The following is a 15,374-nucleotide window of genomic DNA, read 5'->3' on the forward strand; positions in this document are numbered from 1 at the left end:
GGAAGAACTTGTAGCTCGAAAGAAACCAGGGCTAAAAAATGGAGCAAGAAAAAAGTACAGAAAAATTGAAGGATTTTCTTTTTTCCTGCCAAAAAAAACCCCAGGGAAAAAAAAGCCTCTGAATGCCTTGCTGGGCAGGTGCTCTGTGTCTGGGAGGGTGCAGGTCCAGCCCTGTTTGCCCAGCTGAACTAGCAAGGGCCATGTTTCCCAGTTCCTGCCTGCTGTCCATTCAGTGGTCGCATCCTGCTGTGTCCTCCAAAATGTGTCACAAAGGTCCAGGTGGTGCTGGGCAAGGCACCGTGATGGCCCTCTGAAAATCTTACACCTTTAACTCTGAATTTACATTTCTGACTAGCCCCCTCTTGCAACCAAGTCATTTCTGGGTAATTTGAGTTTGTCTCCTTCCAATTTCTGTCCTGTAAAAGTTCTTCTTCAGGCCTTTCCCAGCTTCCTGAGGAGGGTTGGATGACTGTCAGTACTTCTGGTCAGAGAATATTGTGGCAGAACTTTTAAGCTTCTCTTTCCACAGACTCAGGCAAATGAGTGATATTAAATATCTGTGGTTTCCTAACTTCTGGAGTTCAGGTCTGCTAGAAACAAAGCCATCTTCCCACCCCCCAGCAGAAGGGCCTCTGTCTTTCTATTCTTCACATCATATATGGAACAATAATTTGAGTCTGTCATCTTTAAAAGTTTGAAAGTTTAATAAACTCTTTATCCTATTTTCATTTGTGAGGAAGCTGTCAGTAATTATCCCCATGGCTTTCCAAGCTAATATCACATCCTCTAAAAGAGAAATCAACCTCATTCATCACATCCTTAAACCAGAGGACTTAATTGCAGTATAGGAGTTGAAGGGAGGGCACAGTCCATCCTACTGAGTTTCCCTTGTGCTCTTGTTTTGGTTTTTAAATTGACATGGTGGTTAAAGATACTCATGACACTGACATTTGTAGGGTTGTACAGCTTATATTATCTCTGATGGGCACTTTGTTATGTCTTAAGTAGTTTTAAATTTCCATCATCTTATTTCATGATGGAGAAAGAAAAAAAAAAAATCCATCCAGGAGAGCTCCTAAATGCCTGTGGCCACCTTCCCACAGATGGCTGGTGTGTAGTCAGGCATTCCATTTGATGTCAGCTACCAGGTCCTCTGTCATCACAACAGAGTCACCTTCCCATTTATTAAGGAATGAGTCTTACATTACAACTGACAAAGCATGTAGTAGGTCAATCTCTCCAAGAACTTTTGGTTCCTTGCTCAGGAATGAGATGAAACTTAAATGCTGGGGTTGGAAAACACAGATAGATGCTAGAACACGGAGATCATGCTCTCCCTTTATTAAGAGAAACGGAAGTGCCTTGTTCAGCATTTGTTTCGTCCAAGGGCTGTGACTCATGGTTCAGCCCTCGAAGGCTTCCGTGTGCCCTCCAAGGAATCACCCTGCCCCATGAACAGGGGTGGTTTTGGGGCTGGGTAGTTGGGAATCACACAGAGCCATCAGGGTCTGCATGTGCCCGTTCCAGCTACAGGGTGGAAACTTGGTGGGAATTCACAGGAATCCAGCTAAACCCACGCCTGGCCTGCTGGAGTGGTGGGATGGCTCTGGGGCCATGGGCAGGGCAGGGCCCTGGAAAGCCAATAAATCCAGGAACTCTGCTTGCTTGGCTGCTTTGTGCAGAGATGTAACAGTACCAGCTGGGACATAGCCCTCTCGCACATACCTCGAGCGTTTACTGTCACCCTCAGAACATTTCCTGGATTAGCAGAGCAGCTCTTCAGCTATAATTTTTGTTGAAATATCTTGCTTTAAACCTAGAGAGCACCAGTGAAGGCCTCAAATCTGTAAATCAGCTGCACTTTGGAAAACAAATCATTGCAGTGGAGTTTTGCCAAGTCAATTTTCTGTGCTCATTCATTATGTAGTTTTCATTTTATGAGCTGATTTAAACACAACTGTACCAGTTGCATCCAAGATAGGAGCCTGATTTACACTTTGAAAATGTTAACTGTTCCATGCTTGCATTTCCAGGAGGAAGAAATGCTACAAAGAGGTCATTTGGCAGCACTCATTGGCCTTATAGACAAGAGATTGCAGGTTGCCTCTTCTAGCCTGCTTGAGCTGGTGAGGTGTTACTAGTGAAGAGAAAGCTGTGATATTTCCATGAGCTGCAGAAAGAGGGACGTCTTCCAGGGAAAAAATGACGAAACAGCTCCAACTGTGATTGCCCCGTGGGAAAGTAGAAGATAAGAAGGTAGAGTGGAAGAAGCATGTTTGAAAGTAAAGGGGCACCTGGAAAAGAGGTAGTGGAGGAGAGACAGTGGAGTTGTGGCATTAACATCTGCAGTCTGTGAAATGGACAGGAAGCATCCATGGTCTGTGAGAAGAATGGGAAGAAAATAATGGAAAATTTTATACTTATTTAAGTGGCCACATAAAACTCAACTCAACAAAACTGTGCTTTCACCCAAGATGTTTGCAGGGGCACTGTGAGATTGTGTGCCTTCAACAGCACTGTAACAGCCATTAGGGAGGATGGAGAGCCATAGTTTCTTCTTCTTCTTCTTCTTCTTCTTCTTCTTCTTCTTCTTCTTCTTCTTCTTCTTTTTCTACAGAAACCTTTGAAGGTTTCTGTAATTCTGAGGTTTCCTATGGTAAAGTGAGACAAATTTGGTAAAAAATTGCTCGGTTCAAACACTTGACAAGCACTGCTAATAAACGTTATTAACCTTAGCTATTTATTTTTCAGAAGTTAACCTGTTAGAAAAACCTTCTCTCCCATTTTCAGCCTTCCCAACATCTTTTCCCCTCATGTCCCTGTGAGATCAGAATTTTTTGATTGCTGTAGTGGGACTGAGCTTCACCTACAGTAACTTTGTTCCAGATACAGGCAAGGCAAATATAAAAGTGGAGTTGGCTGTCATACATTGCATTTCCCACACCATTTTTACAGTTCCTGTAGGTCTGTGTAATTACACAGACTTTGAGATGAACCCCACATATTCCTTTCTTGCTCATGGAAAAGCCTTTCAGGCTTTTTTGAGGGTCATTATAATAGTTCTATATTGGCATTCTAAGAAATACCCATAATTTCTAAGAATACACAATTTTTTATGTTTATCATAAAGCTTATATTTAAAGAAGAACTTTTCTTCGAAGGAAAAATGGGCTGCTTGTTATTAATATCACAGCATCCTTGTTTTCTTATCTTGGTGAGCAAAATATATCAATGTACAAGGCATAGGCTTATATACAGAAATATGAAATCCAGCACTGGTACATGTGCATGACTGAAAAAAAAGAAGCTGGGTCTGTAAAATTCTCTGGTTTCACATTTGTCCACTCATAGGATTAAGGAGATTTAAAACAGTTGAACAGATTCACATAAGAACAATTGTTATAGCCTCTATAAAAACAGCACTATTGATATCCTCTTTAAAATGTTTTATGCTGCCAGAAGCAGAATGAAGAAGCCTTTGTGTAAAATCCCACTGAGTCACCTGTGCTAAGACTGTAAAGTGCTTGGAAAGGCAGCGGTTGGAGATGCTGGAACTCTGTGCTTTCCAGCTTCTGTGAAGTTCCAGGTATATTTCTCCTAATCATGAATAACAGGAATAGGTCTCCTTGACAAGCTCTTTCATGTGGATAGCAGTTAGGAATGGCAATTACCATACTTGTTAATATGAGTAACATTTACATTGGCCCATCTCTGATGTTCCTTCTGGTACTGCAATTCCCTTTCATGTAGTCAGAGGTATGTATCCCATCATCATCTTTCTAGGGAGGTGATCACAATCCCTCATTTTGTGTATGTCCTTCCTTCAGGTGGATCCCTTAAGAGATAGTTATCTACATTTCAATGCCTTCTTCCCCCCTGCAGCTGTAAGCATCTTGAGCCACATCTTCCTAGCATCTTCCTTGCTTTTAGTATTTCCAAGAAGTCATCCTGGTGGGATATCGAGGAACTGACTGTGGTGCCAGGGGTGTTGAGCATTCCCCAATAAGAAGGCCGACTGCATTTTACAGGAGAACGGTTGTGCAAGGATGGGCAGGACAGATGGCTGAACCTGCAGAACGAGTTTCAGCCATAAATGCTCTGAACACCATAAACGTTCGGTGCCTTTTCTTTTTTTTTCTTTTTGAAGGCTGAAATATATTTGGGAAGTACTTGTTCAAACTACAGACTCGGTCAAATATTAACAAGTGGAAACTGAGCGAGGGGGAAAAAAAAGATACTTTGAAGGGCTCAAGCATGTGTGGGTTCTTGCTGTATTTGCCTAACTATAATCACCGGGGCCACACTTGCGACAGGCTGAAATGTTGCTGTGAATAGAAAGTATACACTAAGGGTTCTCAAATATGAAAGTGGGGCTGGAACAAAGAGCAGGCACCAGACAGACTTCCCCTGTTAACGATTGCTGGCCTGTCACCCTGGTGCCAGCAGTCTCAAATCCCGTCGGGAGCGGGCGGCACTATCTCGCCCAGTGCGACGGGGCTGCTTTGAAGCCCTGCCCACAGCCTCGCTACTCCTCGCTACCACCTCGTCCCGGGGGAATGAACATTATCTCCGTGCTTTCAAGAGTGTTTGCTTTAAAGATGATTTACCACACTTGACAATTACCGAATTTCCTAAATTCAGCCCGAGGTATTGTTGTTGTTGTGTATCTTGCGCCGTGCGAAGCAGCGCCTGCGCCGCAGCGCGCAAAAGGTCGCCGAGGCCCAGTGTGCCGCAGGGTGCTCTCCACATAGGCCCAAGGTCCTCCAAGGCTGTTTCCCTCCGCAGTCCCATGGCTCAGGATGTCAGTGGAGACACGGAAACCTTCTGACTGAAGGGCAGAAGAAAACAAAGCTGTAAGCCAGTCTTGCAGGGACATCAGCGCACTGCTGAGTAAGGACTCCTCTTGCTGGTGTAGCAGGGACAAACACACAGCTGAAGATGTTCCATAAAGAGTTTTTCCATAAAGCGTTTTCAACCTTTTTTTTTTATCCTTGCCTTTTTTTTTTTTTTTTTTTTTTTTTTTTTTTTTGAAACCATATTCTGATCCTAGCAATCAATGGGGTAGCATCTCCATAACAATACCTACGGATCAGTAATGAATGTGATCCATTTGGTGCTAATGTGATTTTCTTTATGTTGTTGCTGACTCAAGTGCTACAGGAATGCTCTTCCTCCACTCAAATGTGAAGCAATACAAGGAGTTATTGTTTCATTCGTATTTTGTTGGGAAAACTACCAAAACCTTTATGTTTGAATATTTGACTATAGTGTTAACAACATTTCCCTGGACTGGTGTTTAATATATTTTTAATATTTGTTCTCCATATGTTGGTTCTTTTAATCTGTTCTTATTAAAGTCTTCCATGATTCAGTAATTTTGTCCCTGTGTTTCTTTTGAAGAAGACAAGTGTGTGTACTGAAAGATTAGATTATCCTGTTAAAAAAAAAAAGAGAGAAAAGGGAGAAATGTCTTCAAAATGAAGCACATCAAAAGTAAAAGTAGGTGACAAATGTTAATATTTGCAAAGTGCTTCTGCTTTGATCCTGCATTTCTATTTTTTTTAAGAGCTTGACAAATGTGTCCTGTGGTTTGGCTCAAACCTCTTTGCCTAGTGCTTTACTTGACCCACAATCCATTTGATCTTCCACTTGTTTTTCCTTCTGTCCAGGAGGCCTCTGGACTTGATAAAGTCTGGTTCTTATCTTCCACTTGCTGCTGTTCAGGGAAATAATTTTTAATTTTTGGTTGGATTAGGTTATTGTGTTAATCTATTTACTTAGGCAGTTTCTAAAGAGATATTCGCTTTGCTGTTATTTGGGATGGTTCCCTTCCCATTTCCATGCCAGTAACAGCTATATTGGATCAGCATCTGGTTTGGCTGATTGACTCTGGCACCAGATGTGAGGAAGACATGGATGCTGGAGTGCCTGACTTAGATGGCAGGCTGCCACTTCATTTCTACAGCGCAGTTTCCAGGTGTGCTGCATCCAGTATCTGAGCCTACAAGTATTTAATATACCTGGCACTTTCAGGGGCTCTGGACTGGCTACAGCTGAGTGAAATGCATGTGCTTCTGCAGCCCCCAAACACCCATCCCAGTCTACCTGCTGGGATCCCAAACCCAGTGTTGTCTGCAGGGTGCCTGATCTGCTTCCACAGTGCTGCTTGCACAGTCCCAATATTGCCCAGCTCAGTAAGAGCCATCCTACAGTCCTACAGCAGCCTGAGCAATCTGAAAGATGCTTCTACAAGTATGAATGCTGGCCATAAAAGCTGACATGTGATTTACAGCCTGTTTTATGGCATCAGCTTCCTTATTCCCCCTCAGGAGCCCTTCCTCCCAAGAAACCATAAGCCACAAACCACAACTGAGGGAAGCCTGGAGTTTTGAGCTGCCATTTCAGCCAAGTAGGCCAGGAGGTGCAGCATCTTCCACCATCCTCCCTGCAGACCACTCCGCCAGCTCCAGGCACAAGGGCACCTCTCCATGTCTCTTCCTCAGGAGCTTTCTCCTGTCTTTAAACCAACGGAGAAAAAACCATAAATTGAAGGGGAAGATGCCTGCTTATGTGTCACCCTAGAACCCATGGCAGTGCTGCCCCAGGGCCCTGGGTGCTGACAGTGAGGTTGGTGTTATTTATGCTGCTCCCAGGTTTCAGGACACAGTACATCTGTCAGGGCTCCCATGTGCTGTGCATTTGCTTTCAGGAGACACGTTTAGGATATCATTTGCATTGCAGATGTGTGGCTCCATTGCACTCAGCTTCTGTCCCCATAAAAAGCTATTGACAGAGAGAGATCAAGTCCACTGCCATTGCAAGAGACATGTATGTTTTAAGCAAGTGTGAATGTGAGGGATGAAGGGAAGCCCTATTTTGGGAGCAGCAATTACAATCCCTTGCTTAATTGGGGTGGTTAGGCAGGATGTTATAACTGTTGAAAATCTTTGCAGACACATTTCTTGTCTTTAATGGCAGTGTGACACCTGCCAGCTCTCCGGCTGTTTCCGTCTCCTGCAGAATGCACGCCTTCAAGTGAATAAAGAAGAGAAGGTATGCAGCAGAGCAGAGCAAGGTTCAGATTTTCACAGCTACAATTGTCTGTCAATTAAAAAACACCAACCAAACAAAGCACATAAAAATTCAGAGAATGAGGAAAACTGTGATGATGGCACTCAGAGATTCAGAAAGAGCCTCTCTAGGTAAACACTTCAACACCATAGTGACCTTCTTTGTGTTTGTCTATCCCTTTCCATTCACTCATTTTTCATGCAGACTTATTTCCTTTTGCACTTAGAATTATGTGTCTCCTTTGCCTGTCAGCTTTGTATCTTCTAATACTTTATCCATAAAAGGCACTCTGCCTTTCCTGGGGTGGCAGAATATCTCTCTTCTAGTGAGAATTATTTTCTTTTTTCTTAAAAAAAAACAACCAAAACAACAAAAAAAAATTCACTCAAATGGCACAAGGATTTTCCACCTTTCTTATTTCAGGGAATATCTGCAGCCAGATCAGCTATTACTTTCCAAAACTGTTTTCACAGGCATTTCCTGAAGACAGACTATCAGATAAAATGCTGACTTTAGCCTTTTCTTTATCCTCTGCCTAGGATATTATTTTATTTTCTCTTGTTTTTGCAGTTTCTCTTTCTGAGTTTTGCTGAAAGCACTTTTGCCAGTACATGCTCTCCCGCCAGTACAGGAGTTCTGGTGCCACTGTCAAAGAAACTGTGCACATCTCTGCTGGATAGATGCCTGAAATTGCTTTATGAATTATAGCCAAACTAAGTTAAACCACTAATAGGAATTAAGGAATAAATTTGTTGGGTTATTTGGTGGGTTTTTCTTGGTGGTTATTTTGGTTGGTTGGTTGGTTGGTTGGTTGGTTGGTTGGTTGGTTGGTTGGTTGGTTTTTAAGACAGTCTCTGCAAGGATTCCTCTGCTTGGACAGTGTCTCTGATGGACAAAGGCTGCTGTAATGTCTCTTATTCCACCTTCCAGTCTGTAGGAATGTAAGTGAAGAGTGGAAATCACTAATTCTTGCTGCTGTGCTGAGGTCCTGTCCACCTGCTTGCAAGCCTTGGAATGTCAGAAACATTCTCACTCTACCTCTGAGCAGGTCCAGTCAATACTTAACTCTTTGGTTGCTTCTGAGGCTGCAGGTCTGCAGCTTTTCCACAATGGTTATCATCAACTGAATGTTAGAGCATGTACAAAATTACTCCTTAAACACAGTGCTGCTTGATGTGGAGTAAAACACCCAACAAAATGGCCCAAACCATGAGAAAGGGAGTATGTACAATAATATATTATAATATTAAATATTTTAGAAACAGTACAGTTTCTCGCCTCCCCAGTAGCCTTCTCTTGTGCTTTCTCCACACATAGTTAAGTTGATAAGCAAATTTTTTTGCATTTCCTGAGGAGAAGACCAAGCATAATCCTTGTACTGGGCTACTGGTTCAACCAGCAATAATAGCTTGATTTGCATGAAGATAAAAGCATTGCTAAAGGGAAGGGTGTACAGGAGGTTGACAGTCCCAAAATGCAGCCTCTGCAAGGAGCTCCTCTTTTTCTTGGACAAATGACTGCTGCATTGTGTCTCTGAGCTACAAGCTAACAGAGAATGTGTCATGTGGGAAATGAGAACTTTTGAACAACATCTAAGCATCTGGATCCCAAGGGAGGCAATTCATTCCACTTACTTGAAATCTGGATGTTTTATTTCAGCTAGTTGTCTGAATTAGTTGATGGCCACAGAGATGGAGTGATATAAACTAGTTTAGTCTGGACACTTATAAGAGGCAGAAAAGGACAGTGAGGAATGCAGTGAGAGGAAGAGTATCAGGCATCTCTCTGAAGATCACCCTCTGAGGTGCTTGTGCTCTTCATGTGTGCATTACTGCTTTTACTTAGCACTGGCATTTGTTACCTCCTCCACAACCAAACTGGCATCCCCACACTTCGAACTCGGTCCTGATTTCCTAGTTCTGGTTATGATGTTGCTTGTGTAAGTAAGTTCTGTAAGTGCTAAGTGCCCGTGCGTGTTGACCCCTCCGCAGAGAAGGGCTAACTGGTTGGTGTGTGAGAAGAATTCCTGTGCCTCTGTGTGGTTATTTTTCTCCTCTGGGTCTTCTATTTCAACCCAAGCACTGCCCTGCTTGGTGGGCAAATTCCCAGCACCATGCCTCAGAGAGAGCCTAGCCCAGGGGACAATGCCAGCTGGGCCCATCACAGAGGACCCCTGAGGCTGGGCTCACCTTCACTGGCTCTTCTAGACACTGTGCGAGATGGAGAAAGTCTGTCTTTGGCTTTTGTACTTGCAGAAGTGTGAGTGGCTTTTTGCCTTGGCACAAGCAGAGCCAGGAAGCCTCCAGGGAGGACGGAATAACAAGAGGAAAAGTCTGTGCAACAGTTTGTAGAATGGAAAGTTTTATAAGCTGAGGTGGTTCAGTGTTGTTCTGGCACCTGTCAAGGGTAGGAAGCAATACCTCAACCCTTCCCTAGTGCTGCTCAGTCAGGGGCTGATACAGCGATGGATGTTACTTACACAGGGATAAGGGGGAGGAAGGACCAGGGGCTCATTCTTTTGAGAGAAACATGTTACAAAAAAGGGGCAGATTTAGCAGGTCTGGAAATGCTGGGCAAGAGAAGGAAAGGATAAGCATGTTAAGAGGACAAAAATGAGTACAGAGCAAAAATAAGCACATAAGCAGAGTTAATCTAAAAGCCCAGACTTGAACCAAGTTTCAGTTTGTTTGTTTTTGTTTTTTTTAACTTGAAGTTAGCGTGTGCATAGTTATCTTACATAAAGTATTTTCCATTTTAAGGAAGGAGGCCATTGCTGGATCTGACCAGAATTGGCTTGCAAGGTGTAGCGCTGTGAAATGTTCAGGCAGGATTGGTAGCCTGCCTCGAGATGGGAAGTACTGAGAACTTGTGATTTTTAGTTCCATTTAGTTCCGTTTTGGCGATGCAAGAAATTTTATCTTGATCCAGCAAGACAAGTAGCTGTGTCTGACTTTTATATGTGTGAGTAGCTGTTTTATTTTTGTGCAACTAATGCAGAGGCTCAGAGTAATAATAGGTGTTACACAGGTGGAGAGATACCCCACAGAATCCTTCCTTTGTGACACCCTATTAGGTACTTGTGAAACGTCCAGAGTGAGGTGAATGCCACTATCTTGTGAAGTCTGTTCTCACCTCACACTGCCTGGGTTCAACCTTTTGCCCGATAAGTTGTCACTAGTATAAGTTATGCAGGTAAAACAAATAGTTTTAATTTAATACCAGCCTCTCATGTAAAGCCTGTTATTGCAATTAACTGGTAACCAGCAGGGCTGTTTGAACCTCATGCATTATTTGAGGTACCTGCATATTAGCATTAATTATACACTGCTCAAGACAAATCTTTAAAGGGATGGGGAAAGATGTAATCTTCTGCCTGTCCCTTCTGATATTAAGTGTTTATCTTTCTGCTTGATGTCAAAGACAGGAGGCTTGTTGTGCATTGATTTCTCCCGCAGATGACTGATGTAGGCAGTGTCCATCATCAGCACAGCCATCTATTATGCTCTTGCCCTTCCTGAAATTTGCCAAAGTGGTGGCATGCAGGGGAGAAGTCAGCTGTTGCTCTCACAAAGTGGAGTCACGGTGTTGTGCTCAGAGAGTGGAGTCATGGTGTGCCCTGCCATTTCTCTTTGCTCCCTCATCTTCCATTTGCTGCTTTCTGTTGCATTTGGAGCCAAGCAACTCCAATCACCTTCATTTGCCCAATCTGAGTTTTAAAACTTACCTCTTCCAGTTGACTGCCTTCTCAGAAATAAAAAAACCAGTTCTGCCAAAGAGCCAGTGGTGGAGGCCCTAAGTGGAGATCCTAGGTAATCTGTGGCTTTTATTCAAGTCTCCTATAACCTCATCAGGAAAATGGTCATCATGGCTTTTCTTTTGGTCATTAGTGTGGCCAGAGCCAAAATCCAGTTTGCCACAGATGTTTGTGCTTTGGGCATGAGCTCTGGGAGCCTGGTATTCTGCCTTGCTTGGGTCTCCTGTCCTCTTAAACAACAACATCACATTTCAAGAAAAAAACTGAGGGTTTTTTCTTTTTTTTTCCCCTAGAATAAATGGCCTTCCATGGAACACATCTGAAAATTTCCAGGAGGCCCTGTTGCTTTTAGCCCATCACACCCTATAGACCCAGAGTTTTTCTACTGAGAGCAGCTGCAGAGGTTTTCTGTCTGCTTTGCTTCTCTCCTGCCTTCCCCCACATCCTCCATTTTCCCTCTTGTATTATTACCTTAAACAATGCCTTTTTGGAAAGCATACCCTTTTGAGAGGTGCTTTGTTAAAAAGCAAAACAAAAACACAAACCCAACAGCAAATAACAAACTTCCCCGAAATTCCCACAGAAACAAATAAGACAGCTTTGAAATTGTAAAGCACTGGCACACGGTGGGTGCCACTGAGCCCAGATGCTACAGCCCTGGCAAACCACAGTTGCCCTCCAGTTGCCCTCCTGACTTATTTTTCAACTTCCATTTGATGCTCTTCCATTGAGCCCCAAGGTTTCCAGGCTCCAGGTACCAACATCCACAGAGACCTGAACGTGTACAGAAATAATGTTCCCTCTGCTCCCTCCTTCCATGTCTTGGCATCTGTCCAGGTTTAGAGCAAATTTGGGGAAGAATCCCCCAAAGGAGCTCCGGTGGGAAAAGCAGATCCAATCGGCCCCTCCTCCCAACTGGTCCGGGTGGAAAAAATACCTCCTTGGAGAAAGGTGGGAAAAAACTGTTTATTAAACAATAAAACCAAAACAATATCAAACAATGAGACCCCTTGCTGCTCTAAAAGAGATGACAAACTGAGAAAACCCCGGGTTGCAGCTCAGCTCACTCAGTCTCTGATCAGTCTCTCCAGTGCTGGAATTGTCGCAGGCCAGGCCCGGCCCGGTGGGCCACAGCTGCAGCTGCCGGTGCTCTCCTGGGTGTTCAGTCCAGAGCAGGTTTCAAGGGGTCCAAAGAAAAGGGAAAAAAAAACACAGTCCGGGGAACTTCTTTGCCTCAGCTAGCTAATACTAACTAAAAAGCAAAGAAGAGCTCTGTCCCGCTGTCTGTCCGCAGACAACAACAGTCCAGGAGGACGAATGTGGAGAAGTGGAGTACAATGTCTGAAAACAAACTGCACGCTTCTTCTCTCCCCCCCTTCACTCTCTGGAACACTCTTAAAGGTGCAAAACTTATTAGTCAGCATAAACAGAATGAGACGATTGGGGATAAAAGCATCATATAGTCAACCCAGGACAGCATCCAAAAGAGTTCCTGAGGGATGTGGCTGCAACGGGAAAGGTGCATTAGGCACTATGTGCTCCTAAGTGTGTGGACACAGGAAAGCTCAGAAAGGCCCCTCTGAGCTGGAGCTGGAGCAGCTGGTATGTATGAGGACTGAAGGATTTTTTTCTGTGAACCAAGAGCTGCTGTTCTTCCTCCCTCAACCCTCACGACCTTCCTGGGAAGAAACAGAGTAGGTGCCCCACTTGCATAGTGCCACATGCCCTTAGCTAACCCCGAAACCTTTTTGCTGACAGAGAAGGGCTGAGCTCTTCCATTCCAGGCAGGAACCTGGAACTCCTTGTATCCCTGTGTCTTGACTACCAGGTAAGTATTTTGTGGTGGGTGCATCAAAAAAAACACGCCAGGAAAAAGTGTCCTCTTTGCACTGCTCAGTGCTCATGAAGAGCAGAGAGATAAGGGGCAGGGGGAAAACAACTCCCATGTAGTAATTTTCCTTTTAAAACTGTTCCTTTTAAAACTGTTCATGACCCTTAATGTTACAACCTCACCAATTGTTTGGAGACTGTGTTTATAATCTAACTTTTGGAAGGACCTTAGGACTACTGGATTCTTTATATCACTGCTTCTAAAGGAATTTCTGCATTTTAAGCTATCCTCTGGGCCCAGGGTTGTATAAAGTGTGCACCCACTTTCATTGTATTCAGTAAGTATGAATATGTATTGGGGTTTTTCTGGGTCCTGTCACATCTGTGGTGTTGATATCACAGGACTGATTTCTCCTGCCAGATGCTCCTGGGTAGAGCAGTTTGTGTGAGTATCTTGCAGCACACACAATTTGTGTGGAGGGAGTTGTATGTGACCTGCTTTGCATTGTCCTACTAATGACCCCTTCTGTAATCAGGCAGAAATCTTGCTCCTGAAGAGTGGGAGGTGTGACTGCTTCCATGCTGGTCTGTTCCTGGGCCCCCTCTACACAGACATTGCCAACAGTAACAAATTGCTCTGAGTTATGTGCAGAACATTAGTGATGTGGACCAGTTATTTATTAGAGAGGGAGCTGAGACATCAGCAAAGGGCAAAAGAGTGAATTAAAGAAAAATCTCCAATCAAATGAAATGAAGCTGCCTCATCAGGCAGGCTTCTTGCAAAACTGCTCTCTCTTCTGGATCACACCTTCTTTATCTAATGGGGGGGATCACATGCAGAGTTTTGAAAGTAAACCCCTTAAAATAAAGGAATATCCCCAAAGGCAGGGGATAAAGGTGACAGAATTGGACTAAACTGCATTTCCAGAGGTGGCAAATCAGTGATTTATTGCTTCATTAGTCACAGTTTCCTAAGCACAAACCTGTCTGTGATACTGATTGCCTTGCTCAGAGGCACCTTTTGAAGATATATGATAAAGATAAGGGACCTCCTCCCATGCACTTGGAAAGAAAAGGCAGCTCCAAAAGAGTGAGGGCCCTGTCTGGTAAAAGCCAGACCAATGGAGGTCACTGAAGCAGCATTCATTGCCAAGAAAGTCCTGTGTTTGTTTTGACTGGGAAAAGAAACTTCCAAGTTTAACACCATGGGTCTATAATGTGGGCATTCCAAAAATGGGAGGAGAGGTCTTTATGGTGATTCTTTATGGCTTGGTATTCCAACAATTCTTTAATGTTGATGTGCAAAAGTGATGCCATCAGACTACTAGTCTGCAAACATAATTAAGTTTCACCCTCATTGACTGAATTCAGTTTGCCCAGCATAGGTTTCTTGCTCTTTTTCTTCCCTTCAGTTACTTCATGGTCAGCCATACAAATACTCAGTACATTTTCCTGGTGCAGAGTCCTGAAGGGCTGGAGGTGCTCTGGAGAGGACACTGTCAGCTCCTGGGAAGCAAAGGACTTCAGGATCAGAATGGGATGTGGCAGCACATGACCCAGACCTGGAAAGATCTGGAGCAGAAGAATTGGTGGGAAGAGGTGTTGGTGCAACCTCCAGTGCAAAAGGCAGGCTAGGCTGAATAAGGGCTCTCACTTCCTGGGCTTCTGACTCCTCACCAGAGAGGTTTGTGCTTGTCTGATGCACCAGAGAAGTTAAATGTGGTTTTCAGCAAGTGTGGCACAGGTCCCTGGGAGCAGAGACCCAAGAAACTGGTGCTCTTTGCTAAAGTTATCCCTCCAAAATCCCACAGCACATTGGGGAAGTGACTTTCCCCAGGCTTTTTCCATGAAGAGAGAGAACTAAAGCAGACTGTTACATTTATAAATAGATGGTGGTCTGTGAATTCTACTGGGGAAAAAATAAATCTGACTTTAATGATGGCTACGATCCGGATTTGGGTCTACCTAATCACTGAATTGTATCTTCAGGATAAAGGTTTGAAATAAAAAAAAAGATTGGCTTGGTCCAGGTCGGATCAGCTCCTTCCCAACAAAAGCATTGTGACAACGCCCTGTGAATCAGTGAGGCTCTCAGTTTTGAGTGTCAGAGGGGCTGAGGGCTGTACCTGCAGGGATTTGCTGCTGAGACTGCAAAGCCATACATGAGCAATGTCACCTGTTGGCCACCTGTATGCAAGGCAGGGGCTGTGCATGCCTTCCACGGGGACAGCCACTAGCAGACCTCTTATTTGTGAAATTGTTCATTCTGTAAAAATAGAAATACATTTTTAAAAATTTGGTTTTTTAAAGTTATGGACTTCTTAAATGCTGGATTAACTCTTATTTCCTCTTTCTCTCCTTTTTTTCCCCGTTATCTTTTTTGTTGAGTAGTGTAATAAGTGGACCCTCTTGATTTCCCTCCTTTTGCCTCTTCCTGATATTTCAACATTTCTTCAGCTTTGGAGGCTTACTGACCAGTTAAAGCAAAACTAGGTAGATCCTGGATATGTTTCACTTACCAGAAAAGAAATGTCTGGGGAGGAGGGCAGAAAACTTTTCCAAGTGATTTAGGACAGCTTCCAAAATCAGATGAAAATAAAATCTAGTGAGACATGAAAACTAAAAACAACACTGAAAGTCCAGATAGTACTTCTGTTATTTGGCCACCTAGAGCAGCAGTGCTTAAGATGCTTTTCACCACCTTGCAAGCATGCAAGGA

The sequence above is a fragment of the Melospiza georgiana genome, chromosome 1 (genome assembly GCF_028018845.1).
Source record: "Melospiza georgiana isolate bMelGeo1 chromosome 1, bMelGeo1.pri, whole genome shotgun sequence".
Classification (NCBI taxonomy): Eukaryota; Metazoa; Chordata; class Aves; order Passeriformes; family Passerellidae; genus Melospiza; species Melospiza georgiana.